Source organism: Papilio xuthus, unplaced genomic scaffold, assembly GCF_000836235.2.
Source record: "Papilio xuthus unplaced genomic scaffold, Pxut_1.1 DF826938.1, whole genome shotgun sequence".
Classification (NCBI taxonomy): Eukaryota; Metazoa; Arthropoda; class Insecta; order Lepidoptera; family Papilionidae; genus Papilio; species Papilio xuthus.
In genome coordinates this window covers 748,317-763,937 of record NW_013531711.1, presented here as the reverse complement: position 1 = coordinate 763,937, position 15,621 = coordinate 748,317, and the positions used below count along the sequence as shown (strand labels likewise).

The 15,621-nt window shown below is 34.1% G+C and overlaps 1 protein-coding gene across 1 annotated transcript in view; it reads right to left on the bottom strand.

Moving 5' to 3' along the window:
• Positions 1 to 15,621, bottom strand: part of LOC106121568 (acyl-CoA:lysophosphatidylglycerol acyltransferase 1-like) — a 158,229-nt gene that overhangs the window by 39,273 nt on the left and 103,335 nt on the right. The window lies entirely within an intron of this gene.

Genomic DNA, 15,621 nt, shown 5'->3' with positions numbered 1-15,621 from the left:
TAACTATTATAAATATACTAATATTAATCATTAATAGTTTTCGATTTGAAATATGTGCAAGATCTTAATGAAATAAAAATATGCTAATATGGAAAAAGGAAAAGTGTCCAATTCTATTTAAACAACAAAACAATTAAGAACTTGAACAAAAGTACGGCACCGAGTGTCCGTCACTGTGTTGTAGCTTGTTAGCAGCGGTGACGCGATGAGGGGCCGGATTTTCGTAGCATTTGCATAATCCAACGAGCGGCCCGCGGCGCCCTTGCGGTCTGATAGCCCCTGCAATCCTAACGCCCGGGGACACAGTTTTATTGACTTGTAGACGTCTGCCATCGAGACCGGTATAAAAATCAACCTTCATTTCGAATTTATTTTTTTAATCCTCCAGTTTTAATCAAGAGACACAATATTTTTCTTAGCGAGACAAATTTCCCTCGAGTGAAGATGGTTCAAAAGACATTGATTTCTCTTGTTATCGTCGAGACCAATCTGGACTTTGATATAAGGATTATTAAAAAAAGAACTAAGTTTTCATGCCTATAACAATAGAAGCAAACTTAATATATATATAATTAATTAGTTATTTGAAATAATTATATTTAAATTGAATATATCAAATTATACTACAAAATTTAATGTTAGCTGTAACAAAACTATAGTAAGTCGTATAATAAAAATCTTCATATAAGACATTTAGGTCACTGTATGTCCTAGAAACATATTCTCGGTTGAACGAACTGCATACTTCAAACGCTTCATCACGGAAAAAAAGCTTAAAAAGGATAAATTTATGCGCATGAATTAATCCTCATAGTCAGCTCATAATGGCATGCATGTAAATTTTTTATCTTCATATCTTTTTGGTTATTTTTCGTTGTAATTATGACATACCTACAACTTAAAAATTTTTAAATTTTTATACTATCTAGTAAAGATGACAAATGCCAGTTTCTATAATTTACCTGCCACTAATGTAAGTAATATCTAGGTGTAAAGCAGTCTCAAAAAGTCTCCTTTTCGTTGGAGTTGAATCGAGTAATCACAATAAAACACTGGCTATATCTGGATGCGAGTCAATTTTAATCAAATGCAATCGGCAGGTCGATACATGTAAGAAATAAATTAATACCGCGATCTATAGCAATACGATACGCCATCTATTGACATAATATTATAATTTAAATTGTCATAACATTTGACATTAGGTATTTAGGCTTCAGAACCCTTTAACAAAGATAATGTTATAGGGTTCTGCAGAATTTTAAGATATTATAAAATACCATTGTTCTGTCAAATTTAAATATATATTTCTTCATCCGATTGATAGTTATTGAAATTAACACATTCAAACAAATGTTTCTATCAAATCCAAATAATTTAAAATTATTCCTTCAGATTTTTTTTCTGAATTTATTTCCGACAAGAGGTTTTCTAACATAAGTAATTCGCAACGTTATGGCGACCGAGCGGTTGGTTTATGCTGGTCACACACGTTAGATTTTGCATGACGGTTTTGATTAACACCATATCCTAACGTCTGTATGGAAACACTGTATACTTATGTATACGAGGAAACACTTTACTATACGGTTTTAACCTTTAGTAGGTAAGACCGAGTCATATCACACATGCATGTTAGGCCAAAACAGTCTTGCTACACCTAACGTATCATCATCATCATCATCATCAGCCTACATTAGTCCACTGCTGGACATAGGCCTCTCTCATGGCACGCCACTAAGCACGATCCTCGGCCACTCTCATCCAGCTCTACCTCACCTAACGTATGTGGCCTACATTATGCTTGTCAGCTATACGTAAAATTTGACCGTCATGCAAATCCTAACGTGTGTGGTCCGCATTAGACCGCAAGCGAGACTCATTAGCACATTTCTCGTAATGAACTCCCGGGGGCATTCTTCGACAAGGCGCCAACGCTCTCATGTTTTACGTCTGTCTCACGTATCTCTTTTTAAATACCTATTTAAAAATATATTTCATAATCATCTACTTAATGGATAAGCATATGTGAAGGTTACCAGATCGGAAATGAGACTAAGTAGGGTTTGTTATAAGTAAATACCCAATATGACTACAACAGATAAATAATTGCAAAAAAAAATTCGTATTAGTAATTGACTAAACATATAATCATAAAAAAAAATATTAGTAGCGTATATGTTCTTCCAGACTTCAATCAATCAATTAGTTTATTTGTCAGAATATGGTACACGGTTCTACGAGTATGTCAAATTTTAGCGAGATCCCTTGAGCCATTCTGTTGATACCTTCAAACAAACATCCATCCATCCACCTAAGTATTCGCATTTATAGTATTAGTAAGATTTAACATACCTATCGATTGTCCTAAAAATGTTTTTTCAAGAAACTTAATATATTTTTATACAGCACGTCTGTAAACTGGGTCACAACATTCGGTCCGTCGAATGTTGTCATGCTCTGACGTCACATGCACAGCCGTGAGGGACTCATTAAGGCAGGAGGTCATGAGCTGACCTAAGCCATCGGCTCAGTAACGAGATAGTACGAAAGTAGACAACCGCCCATTAAGAAAGAAAACGTAGTCGAATAAAGTTTACTTTATTTTTCAGGTCAAGGAATATGCAAATACGTTTGAAAAAATGTATTGTCACTGCATATTTATTATGACTTCATTTTAAATATCTATATTATTAGGCTAACATTTTTATTTATTATGTTAAGGACAAGTGCTACACACCCTGCTATAAATGGACAGGGTAAATATCGTGGTATTTTGTGCCTATTTGATTTTCGCCATCTTGGCGCTAACGTTCGCGGTTGGTAGCGATGGTGAGGATTAGAACTAATATTAGATATAAAATAAACTGAATATCGACAGTTGCATTTAAGTGGAAACCAAGCAAAGGGTGTCATTTCCTAGTAAATACATATCCATTTAAACAGATCAACGTACGCGTTCCATAGCTCAGAAAGCTAAGTTGTTACAGCGCCCTCTTTTGATCAGAACGTAAAATACATTTGTACTTGTATTTAAAAATAAACTTGGTGGTTGTAACAACTCAGACACCCTCACCGAATGAAATAACACAACCAAATTTACTCTATCTCAATCAAAGGGGGAATCCAGCAGATTAATTAAATGTCGTCACAAACACGTCAATACCAACACAGTCGGATTAATACTGGAATCGAAATTAGATTTTCATCGACTGCATCGCAATACCGGTTAATGCGACAGAGACGCAATTAAACAGTCGACAGAACCGAGTTACAACTCTGTCACAGTTAACCTTGTACGCGTTTACGCTACTCACGCGAAAATCATCATTCCGGACTTTATTGCGAAACAGTTCCATTTCCTTTGAGTGGACCAAAGATTTACAACCTTGTTAAGTGTAATTGGATGAGTTATAAAGCCATGAAAGCGACGGGGTCCTACATGCTTTCAGTACTACAGTGCAATGGAACTTTGTCCCAATTAATGCTAAACTCTATCATTGCAGGCAACTTCGTTACGTCAAATGTTGAATGCGTCGCAGGCTCATTAAAAAGCCGAGTCCGTCCTTGCGTAGTTCTAGCGCCGGCCGACAGTTACTGATACGTTAAATTAATAACCTAACCCTCCCCCTTACATATTTCAGTACATGCTAGATAGAACTTATAATGAATGAACATTGCACCAATATTATTTTGTTAATTCTGAAGTCAAACTTTTAATTTGCGTGGTGAAATATTGTAATTATGACTTGGTTCAAGAATATTATAATTAATTGCTTGAAATTCATTTTACAAGAATAAAAACTATCTTATTAATATTATAAACTAACTGCCACCCGCGACTCCGTCCGCGTGGATATATAAAAAACTTAATATAAAGATAAGTTAAATAAAAATAAGCTCTTCAAGGCATAAATTCTAAAAAAAAAAGAATAAATATCCTATGTCCGTCTCTAAGCTACCTCCTCACCAAATTTCAGCCATATCGGTGAAGCCGTTTTTGAGTTATAAATAGTGTAACTAACATATATAGATGTGAAAGTTTAGATGGATGGATATTTGTTTGAAGGTATCTCCAGGACGGCTGAACGGATCTCGATAAAAATTGGCGTACATATAGAACATAGTCTGCAAGAACACATAGGCTACTTATAAAGTTTTTTCTTAATTTGGCGCGGACAGAGTCACGGGCGACAGCTGGTTGCAATATAAAATCGCAGTGTGATATTGTGGTGAATAGCCGGTGTTCAATTGTATAAAATATATATTGAGTAATGGAAAACCAATAACTGTTTCATGCGAATCGTAATTGCTTTTGTCCACATTTTTAAATATGGAAATACATTTTGAAACAAAATATCTGAGTTTTTTTTTTTTAATATAAAAACCTAACACAGTTGCGTTCTATTTGAATGTCTAGTCAATTTTTAACTGACATAGCCAGAAATTGTATGTACACAAAGAGTTCAATGTAAACGTTACGTTAACTTTACTCGTAAAGCTTAATTTTAGCAGCAATTTTATGAATATAATTTTATTTAAACAATGCTCAAATATTTCCTACTAAAGTATATCACTTTTAATATTATGTGTTTAAAAAAAGTAATGAGATTGCATAGATGTCTACAAAGGTAAGACCAGAAAAGGTATGGATGGATTGTGTGACAGGGGGGGGACAGGGGGATGTGCGAAAGAAGGAGGTGGATTCAGATATGTCAGCTGATAGAGATGTACGTAAGGATAAGGGCAGGATGATGTTATAAAAAGAAAACGTATATGGTAGTGGGACTAGAAAAACCGTGATTTTAAATTAAAGAATTAGTAAATTCGTTCAATCCTTTTAAACTCTACAAACTATACATTAAAACGCATTGTAACGAAAGCTTAATTAGTTCCATTACATTTATGTAGACGTCAGTGTGGAAAATGTTTTCGCAAAGTTCCGGAACATTCCCGCCGCAACTCATTCAAACGACAACCTTTTAATTAGCTCTCTGGTCTTTATAAAAATACGTCACGTTCATTAGCACATGAAAACGCTAACCGAATCCGCGCCCGCACCGGAACGGAGGCCCGCGGGCATTTTACGTAGACGGGAGAGGATTTTTAACATCTAACGTCAGATATCGTTAATTTTTTCAGATTTCTAAAGATGATACGAAATTGTTTGCATTTTTATATAATATATCGATCTTTGGTAGTAAGCTTACTCTTGCTAATATTATAAATGAGAATATATAGGATTGATTTGCCAAAAGGTATCTAGAACGGACGGAAAAATATCGCCTTATTTTGGCATAGTTGTAGAACATAGTCTGGAAGGACACAAGATACAAATGAAGTTTTTTTGTTATTTAATTAAACGTGGAAATAATCGCGGAAGATTGATAGTAAGTGTATTCTAGAAATTATGCAAGAAGACTACTAAAATATTATTAATAAGAAATCTTTTAATTAATTAATGTTATAGTTAGTTAAATATACTTAGTGCAGATTTACAATAATAAGGGTCTGCCTTAGTGGCCAATTAGTTGTTATATAGTTTAATTAGGTAAGTTAAGTAGCAAAACTTGTTGTATTACTTGTTGAATACAGAATACTACGCATTCCGTCTCTACAATTTACAAGATGAAGTAACTACGATGAACTTTACAGAACAATTCGATGCTTTGCTGAGGCTAAGATCTAAGATGCTGAGATGTTGGTCTTTAGCTCAGGTGACAGTACAGCTGAAACTTTCGTAATATAAAACGAAATTTCCTTCTCCTTGTCCTTACAAAGTTGATAGAACAAGTCAATCAATATACATACGGCCCTTTATGTTTAATGAAAAAAAAACTATTAAATCTTACTCATATTATAAATGCGAATGTTTAGATGGATGTTTGTTTGAAGGTATCTCCAGAACAGCTATAAGGATCTCAAAGTAATTTGGTATACATATAGAATATAGTCTGGAAGAATACATGGACTTCTAATGATTTTTTAATTTCGCGCGGATACAGACATGGGCGACAGCTAGTCAAAACATTTTAAAACTCAAACGTTACGTAACTCGAAATAAAAACAATTAATAAATATTAACATTATGATAGTTTAATAAACACAGACATTAAATAAATACAATAGTTGGCAGACACGAGTTCTCATAATAAACAATTTGTACAACCCTAGCTGCTAACAAACGCGCCTTAGGGTTGTCACTGAGCGAAATTACATTCATTTGTATGCAGATGTCAGCACAGGAATTAAGTCGACTGGGCTTTGACTCGATGCAAATAACTCGTCGAAATTAACCCATCGATGTGAGAAAACCCTCGTCCTTCTCACCTTAAATGCCAATTATCTTATAATTTTTCTAAATAATTCAAGCAAAGGGTTGGCTGTAACTAGAGAGGTCATTTTTCATCGTTTTATAAGAGCTAATTAAGATAGATGATATTAAATAACTTTACTTTCTTGAGAATAAAAGTAATGATTTGAAATATTCAGACTGTATTTAAAATAAATTATCATCAATGCATTATAATCTTTATTACTACATACTATAGAGTACATTATTAATATTATTAAAGAAATAATGGATAGAATTATGAGATTTTAATTAGCGACTACTAAAAAAGATAACTCTGTAAAAGAAAGCCTTTCATAGACTTCCCTTCAGGATCCGCTTTTCGATTACCATACTAATTAACTGGCCATACTCTAAGCGTTATTTTGCATTTCTGCAATACATTATATCTGATAAAGTACAGACTCAATTACACTTAATTATAAAAACTAATTAATTTACATCATCCGTTCATTTTTAATATAACTATGAAATGTAAAGAGTAGCTTATTAATTATTTATAAAGAAATTCATGCGTAATCAGGATCTATTCATTTCCAATAAATACTTTTTGCCTTTATAACTTTATATCTGACAATATTAAAAAAAAAGTAAAATTGTTTGTTTTGAATTTGTCGAAATTTTGCCAAATTCAATATTGCATAGCGCAAACTTTTGATACCACAACTACGTATAATTTAAAATATTCTAAATATCGTACATATACCACAATTTAAGGCATCCATTTAATTAAATCCGTACGTACATAGGCTATGCATAGAGTAACGCCTAACGCGCCCTAATTCAAAATGGCGGCAGTGGCGCGCGCGGCATTCGAGTTTGACGGTACGCGGTGACAAACGGCACATCTGCGGATGTCAGAATGCGACCTCCGTGCTTCATTATGTCATTGTTTATTAAGGGAAGGCATGTGACGGACATCCCTTTCCACACCTACGTGATGCTTGCCTGCTTTTAAAATCACAGCTCGTTTAAGTTACTATGCTAAATGATTTACCCTTTTGTTTTGTTCTCTAATTATGGGGTTGCAGAATTAAGATTCCTTAATAAATACTCATTGTGATTGGGTGTATCGACATATGATAAATGAGTCTAAAGAAATAAATAAAAACTTTTAAACAAAACATTTTTGTAAGGTCTAAATATATTAAAAAAACTCACCACATTTAATCAGGCATCGAATAGTTAATTTCTATGGTACTCACCTGAAATAAAAGCATAACATAACATTAATAAAAAGTTTAAAAAAAATATAATCCGAGAGATTATCTTTCTATCACGGAAAATGTCAAAAAATATATTTAGTTATTTTTTACAAGACAACTTCTATTGGATTTTGATCAAGTCGATGATTAAAGCTAGAAAAAAATAGAATAAACAGATTCTGTACTGTCATAGCATAAGCTTAAAACTTAACAACCTGAGGGGAGTCTATTCAACTTTGTCTTAAGGCTTGGAGCAAACGTTGATTATCTTATACGTTAACTCTGAGCGGGTTTATCTTACATCTTGTTTTAGTATAGCTTAGTACAAATTTTCTTAAAGATAGCCTTCAAGCATATCAGATCAAGTAGTTGCTAACTGTAGCAATTTTTAGTAACAAAAGTGTCTTCCATTCGAATTATTTTTCTTTGAGTCTCTTAAAGGTACGAGTCCATTGATCCGCACCGGAAGCACCGCATGCACGGATTAAACGGATTTACTTTGACTTTTGACGCAGATATAGCATCCATTGCGGGGTGTGCGGACGGTGCGTACGGCGCGGGCCAATGGACACGTCCCTTAAGGTAATGTAGGGTTTATTATTTTAAAGGCAAACTGCCAGTAGCACATCTTGCTAAAGACATAGCTTTTTTGAAAAAAGAACACAAGAAATCTTCAAAAGTAGTCTTCGAAACTTAAATATACATTAAGAACCCTATTACCTATAGTTAGAACAACAGACTCTGATTACTTCCATTGCATGCTCTGTAGGTAATTTATATTCGTAATTGAAAACGATAACATAGTCAACCGCACGCTGTTTCATATTTAAGTTCAAAGTGAAGGGATAATAAGGATGCCATTTGCAAGTTACGTAGATATGAGAAACAGCAACTGCACCCCGCAGACAGTTTACAGGACTTAATTAAAATATAACTAAGGTACAGAGTACGGTATACTGGAGAATTTAAAATCAAATAAAGCAGTAAAGAAATATGTTTGTTAGGTACTAAAAGAAGAATTGTATTCCTTATGAAAATATCGTTACATTGACAATTAAATAAGTATGAAAAAGTAAATCTTAATACTTTATTAAGGTACTTACACATATGAAATGAAAGAAAGCACATAGGTTTTTTTATATTTAAAATTAAAAAAAATAAAATTAAAATATATTTTAATCGTCATCTCTGTTCCGTAGCTAATCTATAATCTTACAGTACATCAATGTTAGCGCAGCTGGTGGACAAACAGAGAGTATAGAGGTTCGACACGTCTGCAGCCCTGCAGGCGGCGGGCGCGTGTGCGACAGGTCATTAACTCACGTCAAATTTCGATCCTTCATCTTGTCTAGACGCAACCCTTTTTGGTTAACCGAAGCAATCAATTCCGGGAAATACGTATCGAAAGGAAACAATACAACTAAAACGTATTTAAGTGTTCATGAAAAATTCTCTATTCCAACTTATTTTTACCGTGGGTTTCTGAATACAACATCGTTTAAAACACATGTTCATTTCTTTGTTGTCAAAGATAGTGACAGTGTTCACAACATAGTTTATACAGAGATTTTGGTCTCAGAAACACGCGGTTAGTCATCAAAGTATGCCATAGTCTTTAAATCAAGTAAATCGGATTATATGATAGTTTTATTAACAAAACGTACAACTGCCACGAGAATATACAGAACAAAATATATCTCGATGCAATTACACCAATGCTGGTATAAAAATTGAAAACAAAAGCATCGAGCAGTGCAAAATTGAAATTCCAATAGCGTGTTGTTAGCGCGCCCCAGTACTCCATATTAGAAATAAATGCGAGCGAATTTATAAACGCGAGCGATTGCAATCCGGTTAACGGAGTAATGTAGGCGCAACGGAAGCGATGCGACTGCAAATTAATCATACAATGGTATTTACATTTGTAATGGACGATAAATATTTTAACACATACTAAGATCGCCACATCAGAGGCCTAATTTAGTCCTCTTTACCTTCCTACCCTTTTTCTTATAAGGGAAGGATGGAGAGTGGAAGTGGACTTTCCGGATGAGAGGATGCATGGAAAGGGAAAATATTTTCTTTCTGTGCAGGATGAACTCCTACGTCGATGAAAGGTAGTCATCGCATATGCAATTGCGTATGTCTATGGGCAACGGTCACTTCGCTATTTCAGCGATTTCAGATGGCCGCTCGCTCGTTTGCCTCCGTATGATATAAAAAAAAGATCGGAGATTACAAGATTATTAAAACGGTACTACGGTTATGATGTCTTAGAAGTTATAATAATATATTGGCTTACCACGTGGAAAAGAAATAGAGTTTCTCCTTAAAACTTTAAAATAATCTTAAGGTGCAGATCACAAACAATAATGGATCTTACCTAAATAGCACAGTTTTTTTAAAGCTCGTAATGTCTTCTACACTAACATTCTTATAGTTTTGTAGCTAAAACCATTTTATAGTTACATACAAATAAACTAATATAATTTAAAAAAAATACCCAAAAATTACATTCCATACTGCGTATAACGTGTGCTCGAGCAAATATTTTTGCGAACACCATCCGCGCGGACAATGCAGCGTAATGAACGCATCGCACGTGCCCTGGGGAGCGACGGCAATAGGGCGCGTTGCATAGTCCAAATGTCTATTCCATTGTACAACGTCAAAATTATAAAAAAAAACTATTCAGGGTTCGCATAAGTGATAGATTCTGTTATTATATGATTTTATTGTATTGAATTTTAATTAAAATATTACGATTATTCGTTTGTATGTTCAAGGATTTTTAGAGAATTGTCCAGTATTTATAATCTTTTAGTTTAAAACCACTCGTACGTACATCATAATTTTCATAAATTGCATTTAAATTAAAATTAGCCTCGCACAAACATTTGTTTTAAATTTAGTCGGAGAAGTAGGAACAGATTTTAATACGTCTGACAAAGTTGATAAAGTTTTATTTATCCAGCGAGTAATATGCCGCTCGGATGCACTTTATTACCCGCTCGAAGTAAATATGTACCTTGTATATCGCCGGGCTTTTCAATTTAGAACTTGTCTTATATGTCTTCTGTTAACCCCGCCCTCGTCTTCACGGACTCTAACAACGTTAGAGCATCGCATACTTTTCAGGATATTAAAAACAAACAGATCGCCTCTTCTCCGTAAATTAAAATCAAATTTGCACAATTTCTCACAGTTTCTTTTGCAAATTTCTATCTCCTGAACTGCCTTGTAGACATCTAATGATTCTCTAAAACTACGACTTTAAATCAAAACGCTTCGTCAACGTCCATTACTGGTATTTTTATTTATTCTTACGGCTCTTAGTTGTCAAATACAGATCCGTTACTTGTTTACCTCAGTCATATCCAATAAAACTCACGTCATAGAGGAATTCGTAGTCCATAGGAACTGCGAGTTTACACGGTGGAATTACACGATAACCGTCAGTGGCTGAAGCGTAGCTTCGTGTATTTCACTTCGCTTAAACGCGATCGAAAGCGCCATCTCCACCCCTCCCTTTACCTTCCTTTTGACGTATCCCTGTCCGGTCGTAGTGCAAGTGTTGTGCTCGATGCTTTTGTCCCTTTTGAAGCGCACGTCTCTTTGCCGGGGTCACAGCGAGCAACTTCGTCAGATTGTCTGGATGGAGGAATCGCAAAAGGAAATAAAAACGTTGTACGCACGCCTGCATTTTTTTAATTTCTCCTTTCAATTGGACTGAGACAAAAAGCACCGATGAAAGAGTGTTTCTCCGGGGTTCCTTTATGCACCCACGGCGCAGCCTGTGCTGCTTTATAAATAAATGTAGACGGATCGAAACTGAAACTTTTTATTTGTAAAATAGCGACGAACAAGGGGCGAAAATAATGATACACTTTTAATAAATTTTAAAATATTTTTGCAATATCACATAACACCAACACTTGCCGTGGGTTTCTGAGGTTATAATCCCCATTCAAAACATATTTTTATCTCTGTTTTGTCAAAAATAATAACAGAGATGACGATATGTTTTACGAAGAGATTTTGATAGCAGAAACCACCAGTTAATCTATGTTAAGCGACAAAACCATTTTGACATTCAAGTAAACTTTTTTATTTACAAACCGATTCGAGTTTCTGGAAACACGTTTCGTTAATTCGCTCGCAGATGTGTCGAACAGCTTTAAATTTCTAGCGATTGTATCGACGAAAAAGTTTCCAAAGTTTAATTGCATCGTAATCGATCGGGAGAGTGCACACGTGCCCGGGATTTGCGGCGTCTGGCGAATTTGCAGCAGGAGGCTGTAACATTATATGTTCTAATGCACTTTTTACTACTTCGGAAAGTGATAAAAAATACAATTTACTAAAAAAATTCAATATTATCATTTTCTCAACTTTATTTAAGATGGCTTTACGATATGCAACATACTAGCTGTCCCAGCGACTCCTTCGGCGCGGACAAAGAAATATAATTAGTAGCATGTGTTTTTCCAGACTATGCTCTACATCTATGCCAAATTTCATCGACATCCGTTCAGTCGTTTTGGAGAAACATCTATACATCTAAACATTCGCATTTATAATATTACATGGGACTCGTATGTATTGCACGACAACAGAGTATGGAATACAGTACGTACACACATCTAACTCAATTTAATGCGCCCGCAGTCCCCGAGGAGGTTCTCTTGATGCAATTCCGCCTATTCTCTGGAGCCTACCGATTCTCGGTTAAAGATATTTTGTGCAACTGTCAACTGTAATGAACCCTAGTTCCATTGAATCCGCACGAGGGTGGAGCGGGGTAAAATAGAACACCCTTTAGTAGAAAAAAATTCTAGAAAACTTAAGCTATTTTGTTTAAATATGTTGCATAGGATAAATTTATAGCCACAGTACATTTAATAGTAAAGTTTGCTGTAGCAAAGCCATAGTGTTTATTACAATGCGCGTTGATACAATATCGTAAAAGTAGATTTTAAAATGGAAGAAACAAGTGAGCGGACCAAATGTTTGACTCAAACATTACGGGCCAACACTCCAACACTTTAATCAAGAATCAATCAGCTAAGGAATTAGCAAATATTTGATCCAACCTTCGCCAATATTAGAATTCCGTTGTGTGACGTCTAATCGTCAGGGCGTAAGTGCAAAGATACACATTCGATGTCTATAAGGATAAAATTTCATGCATATTACAAATAAAATTAAACCTTCAACCTACCACTTAAGGTGTAAATTTGTACAAACATAATCGAACAAGTTGCTTTAATTGCAAAAACAAATGATACCACAAATCTTTGAATTGGTGATTTGTACGTTATATAATGTTGTAATATGGTCTATTTTCTAATTAATTCAGTTACTCTAAGTACATGAAAACGGCCAATCTAAATTCATCTTTAATTGATATAAATTTAAGATTCAAAATTATTCTTTCTGAGATAGAGAGCTATAATAATGTAGGTAATGTATGCCGCAGAGTTTCAGCTTTTTTAACTTAAAGAGGTGAAACTTCTTTTTTCTTTTTTAATGTCATATTAATAATACGTCACATCCATTTATTAATCGTAATAACAACGTTACAAAATTGAGGTAGTTTAAAATTTATTACAAAACATCCCCAACGTACTTTAACCGGATATCATATGGCCTTTGTTTTTATTTAACGACGTAAAATGGCTCGTAAGCTATCAAATTTACTCCCTACAGCTTAAATTAATAAATTTTGATAGCAAAATTTGACTACAAACTTTTGTTCACATGATTCTTCTATTAGAATAGAAATGTTTGTCTTAAAATATGAAAAGCCGACGCTAATTTAAATTGAAACACTCATGGAATAAATGTCAAAACGATGCGTGATAAAATGATTAGGATGTATTGTTACAAAATAAACCGATCATTTGATTAATGAATCGTCTTAAAGCAAGAGACATACCGAGGACAAGAATAACTTACTAATATTATAAATGCGAATGTTTGGATAGATGGACGTTTGTTAGAAAGGATCTCCAGAACAGCTGCATTGATTTCGCTGAAATTTGGCATGGATGTAGAACATAGTCTAAAAACCTAATAGGAATTTTTTTTTTATTTCGCGCGGACGGGTAACGAACGACGACTAGTAAAATAACAATTTAAAACATCACAATACACGACAAACAAGCCAAGTAAACCAATTTCATGCACAACATATTACGATACAATGCAATAACATAAGTATCTTATGAAGAGATATTCAATCCTTAAAATATAAAGCGCGGTACATACTCAGAGAGTTTGCGAGAGCGAAGCCAACACCCTAATGAAATTCACAAACAATTTTACAACGATGTTAAGCTTTATAGGTGTCCATAAAATAACTGTGTAGTGGAATTTAATACAACGTCGGATAATGGAACAAGGATTTAAAAGGATTGCTAAAGTGCAGTGTACCATGTCATAAATAAGGGAGATTATAATGAACAGGTACTCTAGGAAATTATTATGAGTTTTTTACTAGGTTAAGTAATAATTAATTAAAGTATGACAGATTTGTTTTGAACTAGAAAGTACTAGGACAACATAAAGACGGAAGAGAACGATGTTTGTATAAAACTGAATGAAACTTGATAAAGTTTTCATTGTATCACTTTATTAACTTGACCGTTACTCTTTTTAGTAACGACAATTGTAAGAAAGGCGCGACAAATAATGAAATGCTTAATAATTGAATCTTTTGTTAGTTTTGGGAAGTATATTATATTCACAGCGACTGAATCTATGTCAAACGGTCTCTATATTGAGGGTAGGTAAGTAAAAAGCCGCATATGGAATTCGCTGGCATCGTTTACGACTTGGAGTTACGATTGACGGGGAGGCAGATCTGGACCCAGACGAGCCATTAGAGACTATAGCGGGGAATCTCGTAAACTTTCAGTAACCACCTTTGTTGTGCGCTAGAATTCGCTTTTATTTTAACACACGAAGACATTAAATCGAATAGCAGAACGATGTGAAAAAATTGCGCACTTTTCTTCTTTCTACCGCCATTTTGTTCATCGTAAAACATTAACAGCGTTCCTATATTTTTGCGGTTCGCAACAAGTAATATTAAAGTTGTAATTACGCGGGGAAATCGTGAGTCTCGTGACGCGGGTTTTTTTGGATTAAAACTTAAATTAACGAATTAATTGGTTAACTTATAACTTTAGTTATAATAAAAGAAAAGCTTATTTAAAACATTTAAAGTAGAGTAAAACAAAATTCAGTTTCTTTTGTTAAATCCCTAGAAAAGTGTTACTAAGTGTTACTAAATAAATTACATACATTTATGAAAACTTATCTTAAAGATTTAGTGAGATAGATAATGTAATTGTACGATATGAATCTCAAACAACCGTTGACTAAAATGAAAGCATAATAAGGTGTAAAATAATAAATAGAGTCATCAGGCTGTATCAGCTATCAGTGCCGGGTCAGACAGCGAGTGCCGCTGACCAATTACAATCATTTGTCACGCGCTCCACCGCCCTATCGCCGAGCAACCAGCCGACCTTCCCTTCATAATACAATACACCAATTTAATATGAATGTAGATATATTAACAACTATAGCTACCCTTCTTATAACGTCTGTACCTAGCAGTAAGTTCAATATGCATAAATTCACACGATTAAATAAAAAATCGGGTACAAAAATCTTTATTCGAAATTGATACCAATTATTGGATATCACCATGTCGTGATTAATATTTATTGGGAAACGTAGCAAAGTTGTAGCATTGAGTACTACGACGCTACGGTGCGTAGAAATGCATAGTTACACAATGTGCAATTTAGTAATTAAAATAACTCTGCAATTCTTCTAGTATTATATATAAAAATAAAAAAAATAACATTTAATCCTTTCATTATCACAACACAATAAGCAAAAACAGCACAAAAATAATTATAAACAAATAACACATAAAACATAACATTAATAAAAACAGAAAATATTTAAAAAGAGTGTTGCAATGCTGACCGGATAAGGTTTCACTCAGCTTTGATTTATTAATATATATATATATATATATATATATAT